Source organism: Monodon monoceros, unplaced genomic scaffold, assembly GCF_005190385.1.
Source record: "Monodon monoceros isolate NGI ecotype Baffin Bay Population unplaced genomic scaffold, NGI_Narwhal_1 Super_Scaffold_21, whole genome shotgun sequence".
NCBI lineage: Eukaryota > Metazoa > Chordata > Mammalia > Artiodactyla > Monodontidae > Monodon > Monodon monoceros.
The window spans coordinates 53,437,628-53,463,761 of NW_021703778.1; the positions used below are offsets into that span (position 1 = coordinate 53,437,628).

At 45.3% G+C, this 26,134-nt stretch overlaps 1 protein-coding gene and 1 non-coding gene across 2 annotated transcripts in view; both read left to right on the forward strand.

Annotated features, from left to right (window-relative positions):
* The window catches only part of ATP10A (ATPase phospholipid transporting 10A (putative)), a 175,051-nt gene that overhangs the window by 41,350 nt on the left and 107,567 nt on the right, over positions 1-26,134 (forward strand). The window lies entirely within an intron of this gene.
* On the forward strand, positions 8,888-8,994 carry LOC114905471. The gene has a single exon (XR_003796294.1). It is a non-coding gene; the product is annotated as a U6 spliceosomal RNA (small nuclear RNA).

A 26,134-nucleotide genomic window follows, 5' to 3' on the forward strand; every position in this document is an offset into this window, starting at 1 on the left:
CTTCCTTGGACAAGCTCCCTCCCCCAGATTTTTGAGCTCGTGATTACAGATGTAGAAGTATGCTGTTCAATTGTATGTGGCTCTTTCATTGAAGTTTTTGATTATGATCATATCATGATAGTTCTATCATACTTATATTCATCTATATGTGAATATATTTATATTTACCACTATATTTACCACTTATATTTACCACTATAGTATGATCTATTCCTTTAGTGTCTTTTGTTTAAAAATATTTGTTTAATATTAATTTACTGTCTTAAAAATTATTTATTAATAAAAAATTATTAATAAATATATTAATGTTTGTCCTATATTTTCCCACATTAAAATTTCATTTGGTTTCAGTTTGCTTTAAATGTATCCCATAATGAACACTTTTATTTTATATATTGTTTGCATAAAAATAAATTAGCAATGTAAAATTATCCCTAAGGTTCATTTTAATGGAACCTAAGATCAAATAAATAATGGTATAGGTTAATTATGCTTTTTTAGGTGGCTTTTTGTGTTTGTAAATTAATCTTCCAGTTGTTTCAAGCAAATTCAATGAAAAATCAGTTTACTAGAATATTAAAACTAATTTATAGTGAAAAACAAAAATGAATACATTAGATATTCCATCTAAAGGAATGTACAAGTAGAACTTTATCATCATCGTAGCATTCTACATTTAATTACGAAAAACAACCTTTCAAATTCTTTAGCACCCTTCTTCTAAAGAGCCGTATTTGGTCTTGTTCCCATTTTAGAGATAAGAACTCTGACCCTGGGAAGGTCAAATAATGTGCACCCACCTGGATTTCCATCTATGAAGAGATGAACTGATAGTTGAACCATGGAGGTGACCAGTGTCCTCCCAGCTATGATCTGGGCGGACTAGAGAGTTTGGAGAAAAGGAAGAGCTGGTAGTGTGTGTGCATTTGGGCAGTTGTTGTTCTTATGAAGTAAATGATTTTATACATCATTTTTAGACACTTTTGTAAGATTAAGTATGTTATGTGAACTTTCATTTCCCAAAATGAATAGTATCTTAATAGTCTTCATGCAATCAAAGTTGGAAATTGATCTATTAAACTGATCTATTTAAATAAGGGTTTACCTTCTAGTGGGTTATGGACTGCATTGTTTGTTAAAAGAGAGAGGGAGAGGGCTTCCCTTGTGGCGCAGTGGTTGAGAGTCCGCCTGCCGATGCAGGGGACACGGGTTCGTGTCCCGGCCCAGGAAAATCCCACATGCCGTGGAGCCGCTGGGCCCGTGAGCCGTGGCCGCTGAGCCTGCGCGTCCGGAGCCTGTGCTCCGCAACGGGAGCGGCCACAACAGTGAGAGGCCCGTGTACCGCAAAAAAAAAAAAAAAAGAGAGGGAGAATTGCATTATAAATAGATTACATAGACTAGTAGATTGTAAAATTCGAGCAGAATGTTTTTCCTACAGATGATCAAATTCTAGGGTGGGACCCACACCTTTTGTAGCCCAGAGTAAGCTATAACAGAAATTCTCACACCCATTCTTTTTTTTTTTTTTTAATTTGCGGTACGCGGGCCTCTCACTGTTGTGGCTTCTCCCGTTGCGGAGCGCAGGCGGCTCAGCGGCCATGGCTCACGGGCCCAGCCGTTCCGCAGCATGTGGAATCTTCCCAGACCGGGGCACGAACCCGTGTCCCCTGCATCAGCAGGCGGACTCTCAACCACTGCACCACCAGGGAAGCCCTCACACCCATTCTTATAGTAGGCTTTTCTACTCCTAATGAGAATAATACTCTAAATGTGGAGATCTTAGATCTTTTCACTTTGCAGATAGGTCACACCTCAAAAATTCATACAGATAAGACAAAAAAATCAGTTTTTCTCACTTAAAATTTTTTCGTAATGTCATATTATCTCAGAACTGTGTAGCATAGTATTTGATGTAGCAGGTTAGGGAGAGAAGTAACCAAATCTGTGGCATGGTTGACAGTTACCTTTTAAAGAGATATTAAAAGCATAGCAATATTTTTGAAAATATCAAACCAATGTATACTCTTAAAAAACATATTTTTTAAGAAAATTCTGTATTTCATTTATTTTTACTGTGCCCATCATTAACAGAAATCTGGATTTTTGCCTTACATAAAACCAATTATATTCTTTAGGCACAGAAAGGAAAAATTTTGAGTTCATTTGGTTTTTCATATTTTCCCACTTTTGATTTAAAAGCAAAACCAGAAAAGCAACGTAAGATCAGTCATTTTATTCACCACAAGTTTTATTGCCCTGCAAGTTCTGTTCACTAACTTCAAACATTTTAAATTATAAATGTTAACTATTATTGATAATAAAGGAACAGGTATATCTCACTTTTAGAAATATTTTAAGTCTTCCATCATAAGATCCCCTATGATGGAAATTTCTGGTTTAAAAGAGATTTACATAGTTTTCCTTCTTATCTTAAAATTCCTTCCATAAGACACAATTGTCAGAGTAACCCTCAGATTATCAGCCTAGAATTGGAAAGGCAAAATTTCCTTTCATTTGCAAGAGTTGGAACTGAATTGACCCATCAATTTAAAACACAAAGGTAATAATAGCCTGTGTAAAGCAAAATGTATCATCCTAAGAGGGGAAGCTAGTTCCTTGGTAAAGTTAACATTTCCTCGAAAATGGCTAATAAATAAAACCAGTCTTTTGTTTTTAACATTTCCAACGTAATATAATTTTCTTGGAAAAAGCCACTTTTCACATGTGTGGAATCTAATCATTACAATAAACTTAATAAAGGATGTTTGCAGAATTTATTCCTGAGTTTGGTTTTAGCCCGTGTCCTGTAATAACCAGGAGAGGTGACCTGGTGTGTCGGGTGAGAGTTGGAAGAGGTGAGCTCTAAGCTTCTTTGCCGTCTGCAATGTTAAGACCATCTGCTAATAGATAACAAAGTTGGTGCATTTAAGTTTTCATCTTCTTCCTGCCTGGCCACTCCTGGGAGTGAGAGGAGCTGTTGGGAGGGGCTGAGGGGAGCGTCTGGGAGAAGGGTGTGTCCCCCCGAGGTGTCAGGCTGTGCAGGCACCCAGACCCCATGATGGACGATACTATGCTGCAGAGGCCAGCCTGGCCCCAAGACGTGCCCCTTGTTCCTGTGCAGTTGCAGTGCTGACTGAGTTTCACAACAAAGTAGACATCAAGATTTTTATAAATGTCTTTTTATAAGTCTCTTTTTCTGAACTCTGAAGGCAGAGGTTATTGTGGACCACTGGTTTGAGACCTTGACACTCCCATGGAACAGGCCTGCCATTGACTCTGTAGATACTATTTAAGAAGTGTCCAAAGTAGAACCTTGAGATGGTTGCAGAGCCACAATCCCTCCTTTATGCAACGAGAAATCAATGCTGTTATGAAATGAGAAAACAGGCCTAAATGTGCAAGTAGCCGATCTGTGGCTGCAGTTTTCTGGTTCTCCTGTCACCTCCCCTGGGTCCCCTCCCTAGGATGCCACACAGATTTCTCCTGGTTTAGAATATGAGGTTACGTTAATCATTTTGAGTATCGATAATCTCAACTGATCAATAACCTCAACTAATTGGGTTAAGTGAATAGCTATTTGTGTCAATTTTTGTTTTTGTTTTGACGGAGCACAGCTGCTTGTGTTTTATGGAATTTAACTTCTGAGTGCTCAGTGGTTTGACGTCAACTTGGTAGAGGGTGAGGGAGTGGAGAGAGTTCAATTTAATCAAATTGATTTTAGCAAACAGCAAAACATGTAACTGTAATATCTTTTTTTCTTGAAAGGATGTTCTAGCTTCTTGAGAGAACCTTCTTGCATACATATTCTTCACAAGCCAAATGGACACTTTGTGTTTGGGAGGTATACACCTTACACAAATAGTGCAGATATTTGTGCATTTTCCTATTAATTTTTGAACATTGGTCCCAGACTCTGACAAACTTCACAATACCAGGTTAATATGGCTGGCTCTGCCTTTATCTTCTGGAAATGCAAAAGAATTTCCTCTTTTTTGTACACAAAATACACAAAATAAGTTCCCAAACCAGAAATAGTTTTAAGGGAAATCCAAAGTGGCCTAATTGAAATTTAAGAAGGCTTATTCATTTATATTTCGAAGTAACAGACTCCCTTCTGCCCAGCTTGAAGACGTGGAAACCTCAGGGATCACAAGGAAACATGTATTTTCCAGAGCAACTTAAAAAAATCGCAGGAAAATGAGGCCCGGGTTGGCATGGGTGGTCCTGAGGAAAAGGGCAAGTGAGGATTTGGACTGCAGACCCAAAGGCGTTGATCTGCAGACGTCATTGCTGACACCAGGTGATGGGCATCGTTTCTGGTGCCTGTCATCACTTCTGTGCAAGCAGATTTCCACCTGCTGTGACATTCCTTCTGCCCGAAGGGTTTCCATTTCCTTTCCCAGAGTACAGGTCTACCCGGGATGAATTCTTTCCATTTTTCTAGGTCTGAAGAAGTCTTTATTTCTTTTTTGTTTTCAAAATATGTTTTCACTGGGTGTAGAATTATAGGTGGACAGTTTTTTCTTTCAATACTTTGAAGGTGTTGCTTCACTGTCTTTTTTGCTTTGGTGTTTCCAATGACAAGTTTATCATTCTTGTCTTTGCTTCTCTGTACGTAATGTATTTTTTCTCTGTTTTTATGATTCTCTGTCATTGATTTTTAAGCAGTTTGAATATGATTTGCCTGGGGTGTCGTTTTCTTCTTGTTCTTGTACTTGGGATTTATTGAGTGTTTTGAATCTGTGATTTATAGTTTTCATCAAATTTGGAAAATTTTTGGTCATTATTTCTTCATCCATTTTTCTCTCCTCCCCCACCCACCCCCTGACTCTATTTCAGATGTATTGGCCTACTAGAAGTTGTCCCAGAGCTTACGGATGTTCTTTTTATACCCTCCCATCTTTTTTTTAAATCTATTTTTCATATTGGATAGTTTCTATTTCTGTGTCTTCAAGTTCATTAATTTTTTTCTTTTAAGATGTCTAATCTGCTGTTAATCTCATCCAGTGGGTTTTTCATCTCAGACTTTGTAGTTTTCAACTCTAGAAGTTTGATTTGGGTCTTTATTTTTTAAATCTCTTCCATATGTCTACTTAACAATTTCATCTTTCCTCTAGTTTCTTGAACACACAGATTATAGTTGTCACAACTATGTTAGTGCCCTACTCATTCTGTCATCTGTATCATTTCTGCATCTGTTTGTATTGCTTGATTTTTATTTTCTTGATTACCTTTCTTCTTCTTTGCATGCCTGTGGTTTTTTATCACTAGGCCAAGTGTTATGAATTTTACTTTATAAGCTGTTGGACACTTCTGTACACTTTGAACTACGAAACTTACTACTCTAGCTGGTGACAGCAAAGACTATTCCTGGACCACTGGGAAATTCAGAGATCTTTCCTTTGCTTTTTTTCAGGTGGTTCTTTCCCTGGCCTTGGGTTGTTTGCTCAGGGGCCCCTCGGTTGGTCTCCAGAGCAGCTGGCCTCTCTGTGCAGCTCTCCCTTTTTGGCACCCTGCCCTGCAAACTGCAGCGGCCTTGGTCTCCCTGGACCCTCAGCTCTCTCCCCCACCGGCTTGGGGAGACTGAGGGCTCTGCCTGGTTCCCCATCCTGTCTGCAGCCTGAGACCCTTCAGACAATAAAGCAGGGCAAGTGTGGGGCTCACCTCAATTGCTCCACTCTCACAGCTTCCTGCTGTCCAGTGTCTGAAAACCATTTTTTAAAAAATTTATTTAATTATTTATTTTTGGCTGCATTGGGTCTTTGTTGCTGTGCATAGGCTTTCTCTAGTTGCGGTGAGTGGGGGCTACTCTTCGTTGCAGTGGCAGGCTCCTCATTGTTGTGGCTTCTCTTGTTGCGAAGCACGGGCTCTAGGCACGTGGACTTAAGTAGTTGTGGTGCACGGGCTTAGTTGCTCCGTGGCATGTGGGATCTTCCCAGACCAGGGCTTGAACCCGTGTCTCCTGCATTGGCAGGTGGATTCTTAACCACTGCACCACCAGGGAAGTCCTGAAAACCAGTTTTTAAAATGTATTTTGTCCCAGCTTCTTACTTGTTTCAAAGTGGAGAGTAAATCCTGTATATTCCACTTGGTCAGAAGTGGAAGTTGGCGATCAGTTTTGAAAATGGAATTATACTTTGTCTTTTTAAAAACTCCAACTCAGAGATTAATAGTGTGTTTTGCTGCCCTTCCACAGCCAGGTCTCAGAGTAGCGTATTCCCCTGTGTTCAAAGAAAAATAAAGACAGCCTAGTACCCAAAAAATAGCTTGTTTTAATTTAAAGTGGAACAGAATGAGTATTTTTTCCTCACTGTTTAAGTGTGATTGATCGTAGATAAATTAAAGGACTTTGATATCATCAGCAAAACATTCTTGCCAGCCCAGGGACAAATACAAGTGTTCTTGGAAAAGGTTTGTGGGTGTGCTTAGGGCGTCCTTGTTATTTTCCCTCGCTTTGAATGAAAAAAGAAACTTATTTATTTTTATAGTAATGTTTCCTCAAAGTGATTGTGTAGCAGTGGTAGAACATAACACTCTACATTACAAAGCAGAAACAAATCGAGCTTTGTACTCAGCACAGGGCATGATATCCAAAGTACAGAAGTGTTCTTTAACACGGTAAGAATCTGAGTGAGATTCCTGTTTCCTGACTTATTTTTAAAGTGTGATTGACACCGTGCTTTTTATCAGAGGATAGTCAGAAACTAAGGAAACTGTTTAAAAGACAAACAAACAAAAAAACAACTAACTCCTAGGCGTCAGTTTCTTAGTGGGTCAGGCAGGCACTACAGCTGTCATCTTTGCTCCTGTAAATGTTCGCTATGTCTCCTGATAAATTGTTTCCACTTCAGAGGAGCTGGGTGGGGAGAAACATGGACCAGGCACTGAGCAAGCATCACCATCGCTCCAGGTCCTGCATGATGCCGTGCACTCTGCTGGCTGGCATCTTCCAGCCCGTGCCTCAGTTTCCCCGGCCTCACAGACTGGAGAGCAGTGGGGCTGGGCCTGGGGAGACACAGTGACTGGCGGAGTGAGCTGTGGTACAGCTGGATTAGGTGTGATGTCGGTCCCCGTGTGTCCGATGACCCATGTACACTGTCCCTGTGTCCCTGACACTTGTGATGTTTCTGGGTCCCTGAAGCTTTTCCTCCCCACAATCTCACTAGTGCTTTTTAATATTTTTCTTGTAAATTTTTTTTCTTGTAAACGACCAGGCCCTGCCCTGATCGTTTTGTCTTTCTCCTCTCTCTTCCCTCTCTGTCTTCATCTCCTGTTTCTCTTAGTTTTTTCCTCTCCTTTCTTTTCCCAACTCTGCTGTATGTCTTGGTGGGATGCTTCCCTCTCTCTGTGGCCAGGAACTGGCCAGTCAGCAAAGTTTGCCTCTGACCGTCTTCCTCTTAATCACCCAGCTCTGTATCTGTAGAGAGCCTGCAAGAGCCCGAGTGATCCACGTCTGCCTGGGACATCCCGGCAGCTCCCTTCTGGGCTCCTGCAGTGTCCCTGATGCTGGCCTTCCCTGCCTCCTGTGTTCACCCACACTGACCCCTCTGGGACCTATGCTCACTGGACCCCATTGTCTGGTGGCTTAAGGCTGTTAATGGGTTGTAATTAGTGAAGTGAAGAGAAATTTCTGCTAAGGTGGTGTCAGGTCACCTGTGACCCCTGCTGGATGACACACGTCCTCCACCTCATTTAAACACACATTGTTGTCATGGCTAGGAGACTTGTTCTGACTCTAGATCAGGGCAGTTAGTTCTCTGCTTCTGTCAGGCTGTATAGTTAAAGGGAAGGCTGTGCTACACTTGGCTTCTAGGCATAATTATGGTGCGTCTTTCCATACCTCACCTCCCTGGCTTTGCAGATGAATTTCTGGCCATCCAGTGGTCACCCCCTGGATCCCAGTAGTGGTACTTTCTGTGGAAGCCTTTTCCATCAGACCTGGGAGACCTCGTCTCGTAAGTCCTGGCCAGGACTGTTTGCTCTGTTTTCAGACTGTGGTAAAAACATTGCTTGTTGTAGGCAGGTAGGAGGTAAAGCCCTGTGGACATAGAATCATAGTTTCATCTTATATATTTAAGTTGCAAAACAGTCTGTGTGCCCAGAGCTCTGTGGGCATTGTTACACTTTGAAAACAAACAAGTATAGATGTGTATTTCCCAGAACATCTTCAGATTTAAAGGAACCCTAAAATATGCAGGTGAGAGGATTGGCTTGCTCTTGAACTGCCTACCAGCAGCTTTGAATTCTAAGCAGTGCAGACACATCAGGCTCAAATTGTCCATTTGGTAATTCATCCACGGCTTCATCCCTGCACCCCGTCTCCTGGCAACCCCGCTGCTGTACTATCAGGTAACCACAGACAGGAAAGTTAAGGAAACTTGAACCAGGCCCTTGGGCTTTCGGCAGCAGGTCTTATTAGAAGGTTTTCAGGAGATGAGGAGTTCGGGGATAGTTTTCCTGCTTTGGCCTCCTCATTTCTCAGCCCCCACTCTGTAACACTTACATGGATCACAGGGAGTTAGCATTAAGTGACGGGGAAACTGCCATCAAGCCTTCATCTCTAGTTGAAGACCCTGACTTTGAAAACTAGATTCTAAAATGCACATTGTCATTTTTGGAAAAAAAATTCTTGTAATTAATTTCTTATGTCAGGTGGTTTACCATACATGTCCTAGATCTACCTGAAGTGCATATAGTCTGCAGCGTGGGTGACCCCAAGGCAGACCACTTCTGTATCGGCCGCCAGATGGGATCTACCACCCAGTTCTGCGATGGCAGAACTGAGAATACAGGCCATGGGAAAGATGGCAAAGTATCTTCCATCCCCTTCTTTTTTCTACTTCAGGATTTTTAGCAACAAGTCCTCATGCTTAAATTACCGTGTGCTGTGCTCGCTTCAGCAGCACATATACTAAAATTGGAGCGATACAGAGAAGATTAGCATGGCCACTGTGCTAGGATGACACGCAAATTCGTGAAGCGTTCCATACTTTTTGTATAACTGATTCACTTTGTTATAAAGCAGAAACTAACACACCACTGTAAAGCAATTATACTCCAATAAAGATGTTAAAAAAAAAATTACTGTGTGCTGCTAGACCAAAGATGAACGGTGGTCATGGAAACATCTTCCCGCCTCTCGGCGTATCCAGGTGATGAGCACTGTTCTCAGGCACATGGTGCATCTATGTAACTATGAGTGAGTTTGAGGTTTTCCCAAGAAGGAAAGGAAAATGAGCACAAATAAAAATTTCTGAAAGCAAAAATTTAATTACATGTTACCTTGAAGATAGACTTTACCAAAAAAAAAAAAAAAAGCCATCTTTATATAAATGTGCCCTTTGTTAATGTTGGCTCACAGCAAATTTGTGGTGAAGTGGATGAGTTCTTAAGGTTGGTTGCTCATTTGATTTTTCTCGTCTTTAGTTTTAAAAGAAACACCATAATTTTGAGAAAGTCAAAGTGAAATGTGTGTCCTCCATCACTCTGCCATCAGTAATTGTCCCTGGTGCCCTTAGTTCATGGCTCGCCACTCCCACCCTGCTCCCACTAGACTCTTTGTGGGAGGTATGGGCCTTACAGGCTCGCTCCTGTATCCCATCTCTTGGGGATTCCTCCACTGTGACATGTGGCCCCCACCATCCCACACTCAGCTGGGTTCTTTTGGGGGTGGTCCCACCTCCCTGCCTCCCACCCTCCCATCTGGGGCCTCCCAGGGTGCTCTTACTTAGAGTGCAGACTGTCTCAGTGCTGGAAGCTTCCGCAGGGCTCAGGCTTCAGAGGACACAAGCAGGAATCCCCCCATGCAGCCATCATGTCTCCCCGCCCCACCATGTGGGCCGTCTCCTGTAAGGACCTTATTGCCCACTTGTGGCCTCTCTGCATACCCCCATCTCACGGCCAGTCAGTGAGCACATCACATCCTCCCAACTGTGACCATCTTCCTGAAACCCAGGAAAGCCTGTGCTGATGTTAGTGCGTGTGAATACCCCCAACCTTTAATCCTAAAGCCAAACTCCACCTTCTCCAAGGAACTTCTTCTAAGTTCCCCCAAAGAATAGACAGCATTTGGCATAAAAATATTATAGATCCAGGCTGGTCACCTGATGGGGGAAAATACTGGCATAAAAATACATGAGTCGTGAATCACTAGTTCCTTATACAAACTGCTTTCTCACCTGGGAAGCAGGAGACAAACGGGAGTGTTTTGATGAGAGTTGATCGATAAATTGTGCTGAAGTATAGGTATCCCCCACTTTTCGAAAGTTCAGTTTATGCCACTTTGTTTTTACTTTTATTTATTTATTTTTTTGCATTCACTTTTGCTAACCAAAAGAAATCCAAAGAGGATTTTTGCTTTTATGAAAAAAGGCAAAAAGCAAAAATAGCGTTTGTTTTGCAGCGAGCGGCAATAGAGGCAATGCACATCTCAAAGAGTGACACCACCAAGCTCTTCCTCTGGGAACCACACTCAGCATCTCTGTATCAAGTAGCTTTGAACTGTGTGAGCATCTGTGCTTTATCTAGATTTATTTTTGTGCATCCCTTGCCAGATGTGTTGTAAGGTAGTTGCTTCTTCATTTATGCCATTTCAGGTCAGGAAAAGTTTCATAGAAACACTCTGCTTTTGGATAGTGGGGGAAACCTGTCATCCGTTTTTGCTCATTTAACCATTGATTTATGCCTAGCTGCTTCATCCAATATACCCCTAGCACAGTAAGGCCATAGTGAGACCTTGAAGAAAGCAAATGCAACAGTGAGAACAAACCCTAGAACTGGGAAGTAACTTTGCTACCCAGTGGTGACTCATGGTGGTGTTATTTTCATACTGTGAAATGAAGGGCCTTGTTGTGTAGTACAGCATGGGAACCAACAGTTAAATCGGGGGCTGTGTGCTTTCAGCCTACTGATATGTTTAGCGCTTGTGAAAGTAAATAGGACACATTTAACTTTCAATATTACTTAAATGGTGATTGCTTACTGCTTTTTTTCTTACTGGTATGTTCTACTGTGATCTTCCTCAAAGAAATCATTCAGTCAAACTTTTTTTTTGTGGTACATGGGCCTCTCACTGTTGTGTCCTCTCCCGTTGCGGAGCACAGGCTCCGGACACGCAGGCTCAGCAGCCATGGCTCACGGGCCCAGCCGCTCCGCGGCATGTGGGATCTTCCTGGACTGGGGCACAAACCCATGTCCCCTGCTTCGGCAGGCGGACTCTCAACCACTGCGCCACAAGGGAAGCCCCAGTCGATCTTTTTACCTTCACTTCCACTATAGTTAGAAAATCTGTGAGGACATCATTTCAGAGTCCCAACTGGCACCAACGAAAGTGTTTTTCTCTTTAAAATATTTGGTTAATTAGGACTTCATTTAAAACCATCACCCTACAAGGAATGTTTGACCATTGCAAGAATCTCAAAGCATTCATCCATTCAGCCAGCAAAGCCAGCTTGACCTGTGGGAGGCCGGGCCTTGGGCAGGGTGAGGGGATGGGCGGCCTGAAGGCCAGTGTGCACCCTGTGCATGTGGCCCGGTGGAGTGGGTGAGGAGGCCCACGGGCAGGCTGCCTGCCCACCCTCCCTGGTGAAGGTGCTCAGAGCCTGGGCATCTGGTCCCCTTGAGCGTTCAGAGGCACTCAGTGGAGGAAAGAAGATGGCATTCGGGCTGATTCTTGAAATATGTGAAGATTCCACTGCATGAAGAAATGAGTGAAGGGTGTCTTCCTGGTCTCACACCCAAGGTGGCTGTTCTTTGAAAGTCCTGAGTACTTCTCCTTTGCCCGTCTTTTGTTGCTCCTGAAAAGCTGAGCTCCCAGCTGAGGTGGAGGCAGTCTGTGTGATGGAGACATGGGTGCCTTGAAGGGTAGGCTGTGGTCAGAACCGGGCCATTTAGATGCACTGGAGAAAACACATGCCTGCCCTTAATTTCTCCTGCTTTGGGGTCAGGGAGCATTCACGGTGGAGGGAGAGCAGAAGGTGTGTCAGGGCGGCTGTTTCTTCTGTATTAATTAGAAGATAATTATGTTTAGCAGTTTGCAGTTGCTTCTTCTCAAAGCAATATAAGGGGCTTTTCTAAGAATTAAGATAAATGTCTTGGGAAGACTATTCGAAATAACTAGCAGATGTGCTTTTCATCTTTGATTCTGAAATACCTTTTCCTCCAGACTCTGGGAATTATGGGAATTTCACGTTTTCTTTTTAGTAAAGGTAGAAACTTGTTTTCATGAAGCAAATTATGAAATGTTTGCCAATTCCTAGAACTAGGTGAGTTTTGGGAAGGAAAATAGTCCAGCCTTCCTTTTTTAACCCATGGATTTAGAATTTCCTTGTGTTCTGCCCCTAGAAGGGACACATAAGCCTCCAACTTGTGGGCCCAGGTGGTGCTAGAGTGGACACAACCCACGGGTGTTGAGCTACAAGACTTCGACTTTTATCTGGAACTTTCTTATATGTTCATGCATTATTTTCCCAGTCAAAATCTGTAAATAGCCAGCTGTTCGAACTCAAACATAGCACAAAAATATGTATTAAGTGTGATGCAGGGGGTGGGCCCACTTTTTGGTGAATGCTACTATTGAAACATTGATTATGATAAAAGACTTTCTGTTTCTTAATGAGGCAGCATCTCTTTTCCCGGATCCGGACTCTTGTACAGCAGGAGGAACTCAAGGTGGTGAAGTGGGGGCCCTGAGGCCAGTGTGTGCTGGGCCTGGTGGATTCCATCTGCACTGTGGGTCCTAGGGACTCAACCAGTCATTCTAAACTAGCTGGAGAGGCATCGCTGAGCGGGTATCCAGCAGGGTCCTGTGGGCCTGTGTGTAGATGTGGAGGTTGGTTCTCTCAGAACCTTCTCCTGCATCACCATTAGCTTGCCACACCTGCTGCATGTGCCTTATAAGATTTCAAAAGAGAGTTTTTACTTTTCCTCCATTCCCACCTTTCTGTTTTCCAAACCCAGGATGTATTACAATTTGAGCAAATCTAAAAAGCCAATACTTAAAATTCCTGATATTTTTATAATATTTTATACTTCTAAAGGAAATACCACATAACATTATTCATTCAGCTGTATAACAAACATTTATTTGACTCTATATATTTAATATTCAAAAGTGCACGCTGGATAAAATTGGTTTGATTCCCAAGGACAGTTCTGAGAGGTGACTCGCCTGTGTCATTAGCCACGTTTTCCAGACAAGATGACTTACGTTCATGTTCCTAGTAGTTAGGTGGCTTATCCAGGCACACTAAGTGGATGCCGGAGGCTGATTGAACACGTCTATCTTTTTAGATCTCAGGCTCTTTCTACTTGACTTCCACGTGTGTCAGTTGTCCTCGATGTGTATATCTGTGTGTACCCATCCATGTGTACGTGTGTGCACCCCCCCACACCTACAGACATACCGCACACACTCAACGTGCATACACCACACACACACGCCTCCCACTCGCACACATCTTGTGGCAGGGCAGTGTGCAGACAGAGCAGCAGTGTGGGTGGTACTAAGGCATACTCAAGCCCACGTCTGGCAGATCTGTGGCTCCCAGTCTACGCTCGCAGAAGCCAAGGCCTATGGAGGTTTGGGAATTGCCCAGCTTGGTCCAGACTGAGTGAGGTTCATTCTTGGGCTTTCCGAATTCACTGTTGGGTTTAGCAGGTGCTGCTGGTGTGTCTACTGTGGGCTATCTTGGCCTTACAAGCAGGACGGCAGCACTTCGGAACCTGAGGGTCACATCCTTATGGAACAGGTGCTAGTGACAAGGGCCCTTGGGAATGGGGACTGGACTTTGCCCGCCAGGGGTTAGAACGGCAGTGGCCAAACCCTGGTTCCCACGGACTAACTAAGGCAGAGCAGCTCGGGCTGCTTGTGTAGGTTCCATCACTCTCTTTAAAGAACTCTCCATGGTGGGTGAGTTGCTCTAGTGATGCAGTCCTTGTGTCTGAGAAGCAGAGATGAAACTTGCAGATGCCCAGAGGGCATGAGGGCGTCACAGGCCCCCTTGCTCCCTGTCGTGCCTCGTCCCTTAGCATGTAGCCCAGCAGAACCAACAGACACTGGGTGAATGAATGAGTGAGTGAATGAAAGGAAGAAGGTGCCTAGTGGGTCACGAGTAATCCAGGGGTCCTAGGGGACTGCATGGCAGATGTGCCTGAGGGATGGTAAGTGGGGGCCCAGCACAGGCCACAGAGTCACAACCTGACCACCTTCCACGAACCATTGTCTCCCCTCAGACCCTAGGCTGCTGTGTCCAGGGTCAGAGGGGGATGTGTCCCTGTGGCCGGGTCTTGCCTTGTTTCAGGAATCGTCCCCCCCTCACAAGGGTCCCTTGGCCATGAGGGCACCAGGTGGGAGCTGACTTCAGGACACATCCCACTGAATATTGGCCACACCCTCCTCACATATAAAATGCACTTTTACCTGATTTCTGCTCATGGTTTGTTTTAGGCAGCATAATGGTCCCCCAAAGACGTCCACCTCCTAATCCTCAGAACCTGTGAGTATTTTCATGGCAAAGCACAGTTAAGGTGGCTCATCAGATGACCTTAAGATAAAGAGATTATCTTGGCTTTTCTGGGTGGGCCCATTAAAATCCCAGGGATCCTAAGGTGGAAGAAAAAAAATCAGGAGAGAGCCAGAGAGATGGAGCTCAGTGAGAGAGGCCTGACGCCACGTTGGCCTTGAAGGTGGAGGAGGGGGGTGGCCTTGGAAACTGGAAAAGGCAGGGAGACGGGTTTGCCCCTGGAGCCCCCAGAAAGGGATGCGGCCCTGCTGACACCTCGATTTTAGCTCAGTGAGGCCAATGTTGGGATTCTGACCTCCAGGACTATAACATGATAAATTTGTGTGGCTTTAAGCTTCGCTCGTGGTAATCTGTTACTGCTGCCAGAGGGAGCTGGTCCATAGTCCCAGACTCTGACTCAGTGCATCCACGTGGCCCCAGCTTCAGTGAGGGAGGCCTGTGGGTCTGAGAGAAGCTGCCTCCACATTTCCCAGCCTGGTGGTTTCAGTGTTCAAGGAGGAAAGCCCAGCTCCGTGTTGCGACGTTAAAACAACACGGTCTGTACTGCAGCGACAGGCATATGCAACGTCTCCATGGTGCACTTTGCCCAATTTCTGTTCTGTTCTCAGAAGACAAGCATCCAGTTGGAGAGTTCCCAAGTAAGTCTTGGCCCAAAAGCAACATTTTACTGACTTGAAACAGGAAAATAATTTTTAAAGTCTCCCTGGTGAACAAAGATGGCTTTGTGTGTGGTACTAGCCTGAGTCGGCCACATGCCCCCCCGTCATGTGGAGCACGTGTTCCCTGTGTTGGTATAAAAATGTGCATGAGATCCTTCCCTTTGGAACACAGGGAGATTCTCAGCCTTTGGCCCAAGGCAAGTGGTACTGCTCGCCAGTAACAGAGATATACTGCCTCGTGGCCTCTGTGCTCTGTCAGGCATGTTGGGTTCAGAGATTAGCAAGGAGGGGTCCCCATGGGGGCCCGAGGTGCCCCTCCCACCTGGTGGTGCAAAAGGACAGTAGCCTGGTGAGCAGTAGGTGCAGAAGGGGTAGGGGCAAGGTGCTTTATAGAGCGGAAAGGTGTGATTTCCTTAAAAGCAAGCTGTTCCATGCCAGGTTGAACCATTTTCAAAATGAGCCATTGAGGCCTGATGATTGGGGAACTAAGGGTGAGAGGTGTTGGCTGTCTGGGAGGTGAGTACGAGTCAGCATTCCAAAGCTCCGTGGTGGCACCTTCGCCCAGAGACTCTCACCCAAGACCCCGTCACAGCAGCCCTGAGTACACAGCCAAGCTCATCTCTGCACCCACTCCCTACCCCACGGTACAAGCATTGTCACTGTTGTCCCCACTCTGCAGGTGGGGACACAGGCTCAGACACACGCCTGGGAGCACAGCTTGGAAGTGCTGACCCTGGGGTTGAACCCGGGGCCTGGGGAGCTGCTGGCTGAGGGGCCTCACATCCCAATGTGTAGGACAGTGTGAGGGCAGTACATGTGGCTGGTTCCCCAAAGCATCTCTGTCCCCCTGGGGTCATGGCACACACTGGACTGCCTTCCCCAGCTGAGGAGAGGCTGTCACTCCAAAGAGTTTTCTTTTGTTCAAGTTAGTTACCTAAGAGGAGATACATTTTCCTTTCACCCAGAATGACGCCCCAAACTCTCCTCCGTAAAGGGGGACAGCATGAGGATAGTGCTGTCACTAAAGTTATTCAAATACTGGCGTTAGATTAAATGTGTGGACTTTATTTCTGTATAAGCACATAGGCTCTGCTGTTGTTGAAATACTAGGAATAAAATAAAACTAAAAAATAAAAAATAAGGTGAGAACTAGATGTTAAAAACATTAGCCATGTATTGGTATTTGAAATAAAGTGAATTTTATTAGGATGGGTAGGAAGCCTCCCGAATGTTCCAGAGTGGGCTGCCTGACACACTTTCTACGCTACACTAGATCAGTTTGCATTGTTGGGGGGTCCAGATGAAAGCCCCTTATGGGCGTGTCCAGTGCGGGTGGCAGCCAGAGCAGCCGAATCGGGTTTTGTCACCATGATCTGAGGACTGTTCTCTTGTTGGGTGTTTGTCATCCAGCCCCGGTGGCCCAGGAGACCTGGAAGCTCTCTCACCAGACTGGGATCACATAGTGCAGGAAGTAAAAAAGCCTTTTTTTCCCCTGCTGATTGGAACCTTCTGGCTGTTCCGTGCTGCCCTCCTTGTGCCCTTGGCCTTGCTGCGGGATGTCCACAGATGCGGGCGGCGGGTCGGCCCCTCTTCACGCCAGTGACCTGCTCAGAGGTGTGTCCTGGGCCTGGGGTGCCTGTCCCAGCTTTCCTGGCAGCAGGGGGATTCCTTGTGCCACTGAGGAGCCTAATATACACAGGTGTGTGTTTTGTGAATTCTTTTCTGAAAGATAGCCTTTCCAAGTTACTAAAGTTTCAAGAGCCACTGAAGGAGTGAGAGGCCTTTTCAAGGCGAGTTTGAATTACTGCTGCTGTCATTTCCACCCAGGGGGCATTGTCCTGAGGCCCAGTTGGCCCATCCCAGGGGGCAGCAGGCAAGTTCCAGGCAGAGGACACCTGTCCAGGTCACTTGTGGTTGCAGCCATGCCCAGGATGCCTGCCTGGCCACAGGGGCACATCCCCAGTGGAAAGAACCGGAGCGGTCCGAAGAAGGGTGAGTGCTCTCTGATGTCGGCCAGACTCAGCTTGTGCAGGAACAAAGGCTCCCTGGCCAGCACCCTGCTATGGGAACCCCCGTGTGCTGGCCCTGGCTGTGTGTGCACACAGGGTCATGACAGAGCTGTGGCTGTGTGGGTGAAAGAGACTGACACTCAGCACCTGTGCTTTGGCTGTGAAACAAACCCTTTTCACAGGTCAAATTTTTCCCAGCGGATTTCATGACACACTACCTCAGTTAAGGAATAAAATGTCTCAAGAAATATTTCCAGGCAGTAATTTTAGTGCTGGTACCTACCTGGCAGTCTTTGGGAAAATAAATATTACTATTAATAGTGGTAAAGATAATAACATATTGCTAAAACCAAAATCAGGAATCGAATTCAATGGTATTTAGATTGTTAGAGGCATAAGCAGAAATCCAAAAACATTAAAAAATTTTTTGTTCCTATTTACAAGCACTTTCAACCCCAAATCACTGAAGTGGATTGAGGGAAGAGTCTGTCTCTCCCTCATCTTAAGAAGCTACGTTGAAATCCCAAAGTCGTCATTGTTACGGGTTTAGAATTGGGCCAGAGGTGACCAGTCGGCAGGCCTTCCCGCAGTGGGGCCTGCACATTTGTGTAGCAACAAAAGATTCTTTGAATGTAACTTACTGTAACCTGCTTGATTCCCCCAAGAAGAAAAGGAAATTTTTTTTCTAAATAAAGATAGGCGAAAACATCTATAATTTAGCAATTCCCATTTCTTAGCATTTTTGCCCCCAATAATTTAAAATTGGAAAGCATGGGTTACGTTCGTAGACGTAGAAGGCCTTCCTTCTGTGCGTGTTTTTGGAGCAGCTCTCCTCTCTTCCAGCCGTGAGCCAGGGCATAGGTTTAACCCCCTCTGGTCCTCAGCATCTTCATCCTTAAAGTGGGAGTGGCACGGCACTCCCTCACAGGGCACTGCAAACATGACTGGTGACAGTGACTCTGCGGTGGCCTGTGGGGTCTGGCAGCCGTGGCACTAGGAGAAGGGGACCATCAACAGCATGGCCGAACTCACCATGTCTTTACCCAAGAAGGGGGTTAAGTCAATTCTGAATTCCAGCATTGTTGACCGTTCTCAGAAAATTATTGGGTGAAATCAGTTTCCTGAGGTTACTGTTGCTGTTACTGCTTTACTGGAGAAAATTGGGATTGGACTCCCAAGCTGTGAATTCCAGAGGTGTCTTACGTCCCCACACAAACTGCTTCAAAAGAAATCATGTCGCCAGAGCATAGTTTGATCCATATTTTAACATCCCTTCCGTTCCAGGGGCTGAATCTTCTGAAGGACAGGGCTTGTTTGACGTCGTTCACCGTGCTTGTCATAACTGAGGGACATTTGCAATAAATCAGTTATGGAGAAGTGTTATTGCGGTGAATTTTTTAGAGAACTTTATATAGAGAATAGGTTGCTTGCGTGATTCCTCATTCTGCTTGGCCAGGAGGAACCCAGCGTAGTATTAGTCAGAGAGTGACCCAAAGGTCAGTGCTTTTCAGTGAACCTCGGGAAGACTCCTGGTAGTGCAGTGGGAGCAGACCATCACCCCCACCGAGTGGGAAAATCCGTCTACTTCTCTGGCCCTTAGTCCCCTCAGAATGTCAAATGAGAGGAAGGGACCTTGTCATCAATGAAGGCTTCTCACTTTCAAAATTCAGATTCAGAGGAAGCAGGGGGCTCTGGGGAAATGGGGGCCTGAACCTTTCTCCTCTCCAACCTGCATGCTGGAGCAGTGGCCACAGGTCTCTGTACATCTGGACTGACCTTGGTCCATCTGGGTCCGTACAGAGCACTGGCTCAGGCTCCTGCATAGGCCACAGGCACTCGGAGAACAGCACTGGGGTGGGTGCCGCAAAGGAGAGTGTCTTGGAGAAAGCCTGGGCCTTCAGTGGGGAAGGTGGCCGTTGGTGCATGCAAGGGTGACCTGACGCTCTGGCCTCCGGGGTGCTTTTCATTTGCCCCTGAGGCTGGGATAGGCTGCCAGTGGGAGCCCGCATGAACTTCATGCTCACTGCTCTCTTGGGGGCCGCTTCACTTTCCGTAAGGCGGGCACCTGCCATCATTTTAGAAAGCAGAGCAGAGCCCAAACATGCTAACCAAGAATAGTAACCATTCCTTCAAAGGGGCCTGGCCACCAGGGAAAGGAAAATGGTTTAAGCAGAGGGAACTCATGCCCAGAGAAACAGCTGTTGAGGAAGGCTTGGGACCATAAAGAATGACTCACAGTAACTCAGGGAGCAGTGAGCACCCAGAGGGGAAGTGGGGAGGATAGTGCTGAAAACAGGAACAAATACTATAAAATACCTAGGAGTGAACTGAAGGGCTCAAAACCTGCATGAAGAAAACTGCAGTATCTCTTTGAAGGATGTAAGCCAGCAGGAGGCTTCCTGTGGCTGTGGGTGGGAGAGTGAGTTCTCCAAGAAGAGGGTGCATGTGTTTGTGTGGTTCTGCCTGCAAGGTTCTCTTGGAATTGAATAAAATGGCCTTAGAGTTTATAATGCCCCAGTATAGCCAAGACATTTTTGAAAAGATCAAACAGGAGGGACTTTTCGTACAGTTAGTGGAACCAGGGCTGCAGCATGAAGTTGACTGTGACTCGCAGGGGTGCAGAGGTGGCAGCAGGAAGCACCCCGTGTCACCCAGAGTGCCAGCCGGGGCCCTGCTAGGGGGCTGCCTCCACCCGGGGTTGGGGGCTCCCAGTGATGGGGCTGAGCCAGCACACTCACTGTGCAGTGGATCCCAGTGTCAGAGTGTGGACATGGAGAAAGACATGATAAACCCCAAATACATGATATTATATATGAGAATTTTAGAGTGGGTACTTATGTTCCGTGGGAAAAGGATTATTTAATAAACAGTGTTTATACAATTGGCTGTCTGGAGGAAACAGCCTTGGACCCTCAGGTTGTACTATATAAAAATGAATATCAGTTCATTTGAACACTTGAATACTAAAAAAGAAAAGAATGCTGCACTCCCCAACAAAAAACAAAGAAGTAAACGTCCAGTCTAGGGGCACAGGGGACTTTCTTAGCCAGGCCTAGAAAACTCACACATATTTAACTATAGAAAAATTTAAAACTGTTATGTGACAAAAATATACTATAAGCAAACATTAAAAAACATAATTCTTTAGAGAAAAATATTTTCAAGGTAAAATAAATAGGATTAATATTTTTAATATAAAAGCTTTCACAAATTAAGTTGTCCAGAAGGAAGCAAACAATACGATAGGAAAAACAGTGGGAAAATAGGCAGTTTATTCCCAGAAGAACAGGTTAAATGGCCTGGGAGTCAGGCAGGAGCAATAAAAAGGTAAGGTGTCCTGTCTGCCTATCAGGTGGCAAGGAGAGAAAAGAAAGAAGCACTTACTGTTTGCAGAAACAGGGTGGGCAGGTACTCTTAGGTACCAATGGAGAAGTATGTATTGTTGCAGCCTCTTAGGAAAAATTGTTAAAAACACAAGACCTCTCCCAGCTTTAAGGCATTGCCTGAAATGTGAGTCATCCTGCCTGTTTCATGAGAATGTCATACCAACCAGTGAATGTAGAAGAAATTAACTTGAAAACTCTAAAAGTGCCCCCAAAGTGTTTTACATGCTTTACAAATGGGCAGTACTATTATTGGGATAAAGAGTCTGATCCCCGCATCCTGATGTCTGGTGAGCTATTTTGAGACTGTCCCATGAAACTCAGAAAAGACTGCTGTAGAAATGATTTGTCCAAAAACAAAAGTTTTATAACTCACCAAGAGGTTTCTAATTGGTCATGTTCCTTTAGGTGTCATTTTGCTGTCACAAGCTAGTACAGCTCCTGGGGAAAATTCCTTTCTTCTGGGTATGCAGTGTGGCATTGCAGTGAATAATTGTGTGGTCCCAGCATAGTCCAGTGGGGGCTGGGAAAGTCAGCATCCAATCTTCATTCTAAAGAAGACAGAGGCCCTGTAATCTGGGGCGAGTACCACCAGCGTGCTCTGATGTTTAGTATGAGATTCCGAATCCATTAGCGTGTCTCACTGAAGGAGCAGCTGTTTCAGTTTAGGGTGGAAAGGAGACACATTCTGGACGTTATGCAACAGATTTGGGTCCGGTGCCTGCTGCAGATTTTGCCATTTCTGTTTCAGTGCTGAGTTCTCACCCACATAATTTTTAAACTATGTTGTTTCTGTAAAGGTTATTTAATAACCCACGTTCCTGAATGTCCATCCTGGGTGCTATGAAGTGGTGGTCCTCCACCTGGAGCACCTTTGCCCCCAGGAGGAACTTGGCTGGTAGGATTTGTGGGGAGGGGCTACTGCCCCTCTTGGGTGGGAGCTTGGTGCTGCCCAAGTCCCACAGTGCAGATAGCCCTCTGCAAAAAAAACCGATCTGGCCCCAACGGTGCTGAGGCTGAGAAACCCTGCTTTAAAGCCATTATCTCTCTCATTCTGGGCTTTTCCCTTCTTTGCCTGTTGTGTAATTGCTAGGGACCAGCGTTCTTGGCCTCCTTAATCAATATAGAAATTGATCAGAGAAATTGATCATAGAAATTGATCAGAGGCCAGACAAGAAATTCAGGCAAGGCTTTATTGGGACTCCTGCTGCAGCAGGAGGGAGCTAAAACAAGTAACAGATTCCCTTGTTTGCTCCCTGAGGGGAGGGGTGAGCTGATTCCTTATATGGGGTGAGGGTGGGGGTGTGTCCAGGGGTCGGGCCGGAGGGGTGGCTTAGGTGATCTGCCCACCCCCTTGGTGGTGGTGTGTTCAGGGGACATGCGCAGCACCCTGCTGTTGCTCCCGACCCCCTGTTTTTGTTCCCGGCTCTTCAGAAGTGGCAGTTGGGTTTTTTGGTCTCTTTGTATCTTGTTGTCCAGAATTTGCCCCAACTGTACATACAAGCAGTTATTTTTAGTTCGTTATAGTTTCTTTGTATTTTGTAGCTAGAGGAGAGGTTTGTCCAGGTGCAGGCATCGCAGCACTGCAGCAAAGGGTCCCGGGTCCCAGGCCTGTCTTGTAATGAGTGTATATTAAATTTGGGGTAGTTTCAGAGTCTTGATGGGTCTTTTTAAAATGTTGTGAAAATTGTCCATCTCTGTCTTTCACTCTCTTCATCCCCACATACTCCTTCATTTGTCCACCATCTGAATAATGAATCCATGAAGGGTTTTCTCATCCCTAAGGCATCAGGCCTTGGCACAATGATTATTCCACGAGATTCTTGGATCTCTTGCTGCCACACTCCCATTTAGGGCTTGCCTCTCACTACATCCTGTTTCCTCATTTGTTCTGTTTGCTTAAAAAAGCTTAAAAAAGTGTTGAGCAGCTCTCCCCTTCCAGGGCCAAAGGAGTACTTCACTCGGGCCATGCTTGGGAGGCCTGAGTCTAGTCGGTTTGTGTGTTTCGTGAGTTCTCTGGGCTTCTCTTTTTCTTAAAAATCTGTTTTGTGGATCTTTCTAGATACTTTATGTTTGACCCTACGTCGATCTTGAACCATTTGGAGGAAAGAACATGCATTCAACTGCATGCATCCCGATATTTCTGGCCAACTTTTTTTCTGTTAATTAAATGAAGCACGACTTTACTTGGAGCTTGCCTTTCTTATCCAGGGGATGTTTTACCAACAGATGTGATAAACTGACAGGTAGACCTGAAGCAATTTTATGTTTGGAAAGAGCTTTCTCTTTATAGGGAAAATTGTTCCATGTCAGAGACGTTGTATGGAATGTTGCTAACCATGCGGTCTTATTTTCTCTATGATTCTACATTCAGTGCTGCCCATACAGGTACCCCATTCACTTAACTGTTCTGAACAATCACACCATCTTTCTAAGTTAAGAGAACAAAATCTCAGCTCTTGCTTTAATTACAAACCACAAATTAAATGTAAAATGTATAATACTTTCAAAACCAGACCTCCCCCAGGGCTTCATGGGCCCCGGAGTCAGACAGATTTGGTCCTCGCTGTGCCCCTTTCTGGGTGTGACTTTGGACAGGTCAGTCTGTCCATCCGTAAGTGAGAACGTAGTGTGAGGACTGTGTGTAAGCACTCTGCATGCTGCCTGCTCCATGTGAGGGCTGCACTTAGTGGGGGGACGTACCTACTGTTCTGTTGCTCTGATTATTAAGATGATACTGATGTGTGGGTGCTGACGGGGATTTGGTGTCAGCCTCCAGCTGGCGTGGGCTGAAAGCCTTGTCCCAAGCCATCAAGCATTCGTGAACCTTGTGCAGGTGGCCCACTCCTGGAAAACATTTCCCCGTCTTTCAAGAGACTGAACTCTCCCTTAGTCAGGCAGGAAATATGCTTGAGTGGAAAACAGGTCTGGAGGGGGAGGAAGAGGGGCTAGGAGTGTTTGGAAAAGTGACCATTGATCTTAACAGGTGTGCTGTATTCAGGTTTGTACCACTGAAGGTTGAGGCCCCACAAAAGGAAATAAAAATACAGTGACTGTGAGCTCACATTCCATGACTGTCTGTCCAGATGTGATCACTTGGCAGTGGAAAGTGTGGCCCCTGGACTCCTGCCCGTGGCGGTGAGCAGGCACCACGAGGCCTTGGGCACATCTTCATCCTGGGCTCCCAGCCTCCACTCTCTGCCCCGCCTACCTGCCCAGCCACCCCCGCCGGCTTCCCCTCCTCCGCATTCCCTCCCGCGTTGCCTCTGTCCCAGCTCACGCTGTTTCCTTCTAGCTAGCTCTCTCCCTGGTAATCACCATGACAGTGCCCATGGTCGGCATCCTGTCATCTCCATGTGTGAACCCTGAGTGCCTATCTTTATCTATCTTGGTCTTGGAAGCATCTCCCACCCCATACGCCCACCAGCACCTTGGACTCAGAATTGCTCACAACTGGACTCTGTTCCATCCCACAGCACACCCACTTCTGGGTGAGGTCAGTGGCTGCCACATTCCAGCCACCAGGGCTGGAGACCTGGGCACCCCGTGCCTGACTCATCTAATCATTCATGGAGTCCAGTCACATCGATTGTACAGTCAAACTCCCACACTTTTCTGTTTCTGTGTCTGAGTCTCCTGATCTCTTTTGCTGTGCCCTGCCTAAGCTCTGGTTTGGGCACTGCCCTTTTAGCCTCTCCCTAAATTCCACTCTTTAGTATAAGTAGTCCCCTTGGGGTGGGTGGGGTATGGGTTAGGCTAAGAATTTTTTCATCCTTCAGGAGCTAAATTCAGATGCCCCCTCTTCCAGGAGGCACTCCCTGACTGCCTAATCAAAACAAGTGTTCTTCTCAGCCCTGAACTGTACTTAAAACATAAGTGAGGGAATTGTACTTTCATCTTTAATGCCATGTTTTCAAGTGGATTTGCTCAAACCTTAAAAACCCTCCATCTCTTCTTTCTCTTTCTCATTCTTTCCTGCCCATCCAAACCCAAGACACACTCCTTTGTTGGTCTTGTTGGGGGAGAGACAAGTTTAAGGGAGGGAAAAATCAAGGGAGGTGAGTGAGATGTGCCTTGTTTACCCCTGCACACGTGTTGCCAGCACCTGAGCAGGGTGTGGGCATGGTGAATGGTGGGAGGGCTTTGGGGAGTTCCTGTGTGTGGTTGTGAAACTTATATGCAATTGAATTAAAGGGAACATTTTTGGAGCATGAGAAAGTATATGGTAAAATATGGTCACGTAAAGTTGTTAGATAATGTAAGGGCCAGAAAATCAAATATGTATCCAAGTTATAAGCATTTCAATCTCTCATTCATTTCCTAAATTACTGAGAAATGGAAGAGGCAAGCGTCTCCAACAGCAAGATGCCCTGGGACGCTGGTTCCATGCCTGTGACATGGGCATTTCATGGACACATTTAGAACTGTGGGCAGCCTGCCTCCTGGTCACTAAACTGGAATGGTCGTGTCACATTACAAGGGAGGAGTCACCTGCTGTGGGTGGAGCCAAAAATGGGCATGCATCTTCCTCTCCTTCCTTCTGGCAGGAGGACTCTTATGCTCATGAATCCATAAATCAGGTTGGAGATCAGGGACAGTGACAGCCCAATTATTGTTGGGACTGTCCTTGTACAAGGAGGGGCAGTGGGTCACCAGGGATGTTAAATGGTTTCTCAAATTTGGAATCTGTTGTCACCTTAAAAAAAATTTCTTTTGCTGTTTGGGAAAATGGTAATCCAAGAACCTAAATGAAAATTTATTTGATAACAACGCATTGAAGATGAAAGTAAAATTCACTCAATTCTGCAATGCCTTTTTTTTTTTTTTAAAAAAAAACTTTATCTGTTTGTTTGGTTTTATACCTTGGCCACATCGTGTTACTGAGTCCAAGCTCATAATGCTTGCTGCACGACAGGACAGGCCAGTAAATTGAGAGATGAGTTGCTGGGGCAAGGAGTAGTGACGTTATTTGCAAAGCCAGCAGATCAAGAAGGTGGTGGACTCCTGCCCCAAAGAACCATCTTGCCTGAGTTAAAATTCAGACTTCTTTTATACTAAAAGGGGAAGTAAAGTCAAACATTTCCTGGTTCTGGTCAGCCTCCAGAGGTGATGTGTTAATTTCTCCTCCCTGTAGTCATTCACAGGTGGGCCTGGTCAGGATGTTTCCTGTGAGCTAAACAAAGGTATTTTAGCTTAAGGCTCATTACCTGGGAGGCAGCGTTCCCAGAGATGGGCCATTATGTATAATTTACGCTTAAAAGCAATGTCCCTTTAGTGATTAACTTAAAGCAAAAGCAATAGAACACAGAAGTTAAAGAAACAGATCCAATATGGAATCAGATTTGTTTTTCCCCCCAATACAATTGGAGAGATTTATAAATACATTGTTGAAAACCCTTAGCCATTGCAGAGACAGTTTCAACACTGGAGAGGGATCATGAGTGAGGCTGAACTGGTGGGAATTCTGATGCATTTCAAAAAATAAATCATTAACAGAACAGTTCTGAGCAGGAGTCCTTGAACCATTCATGAAGAGCTACATGAAAGTAACATAGTGATCT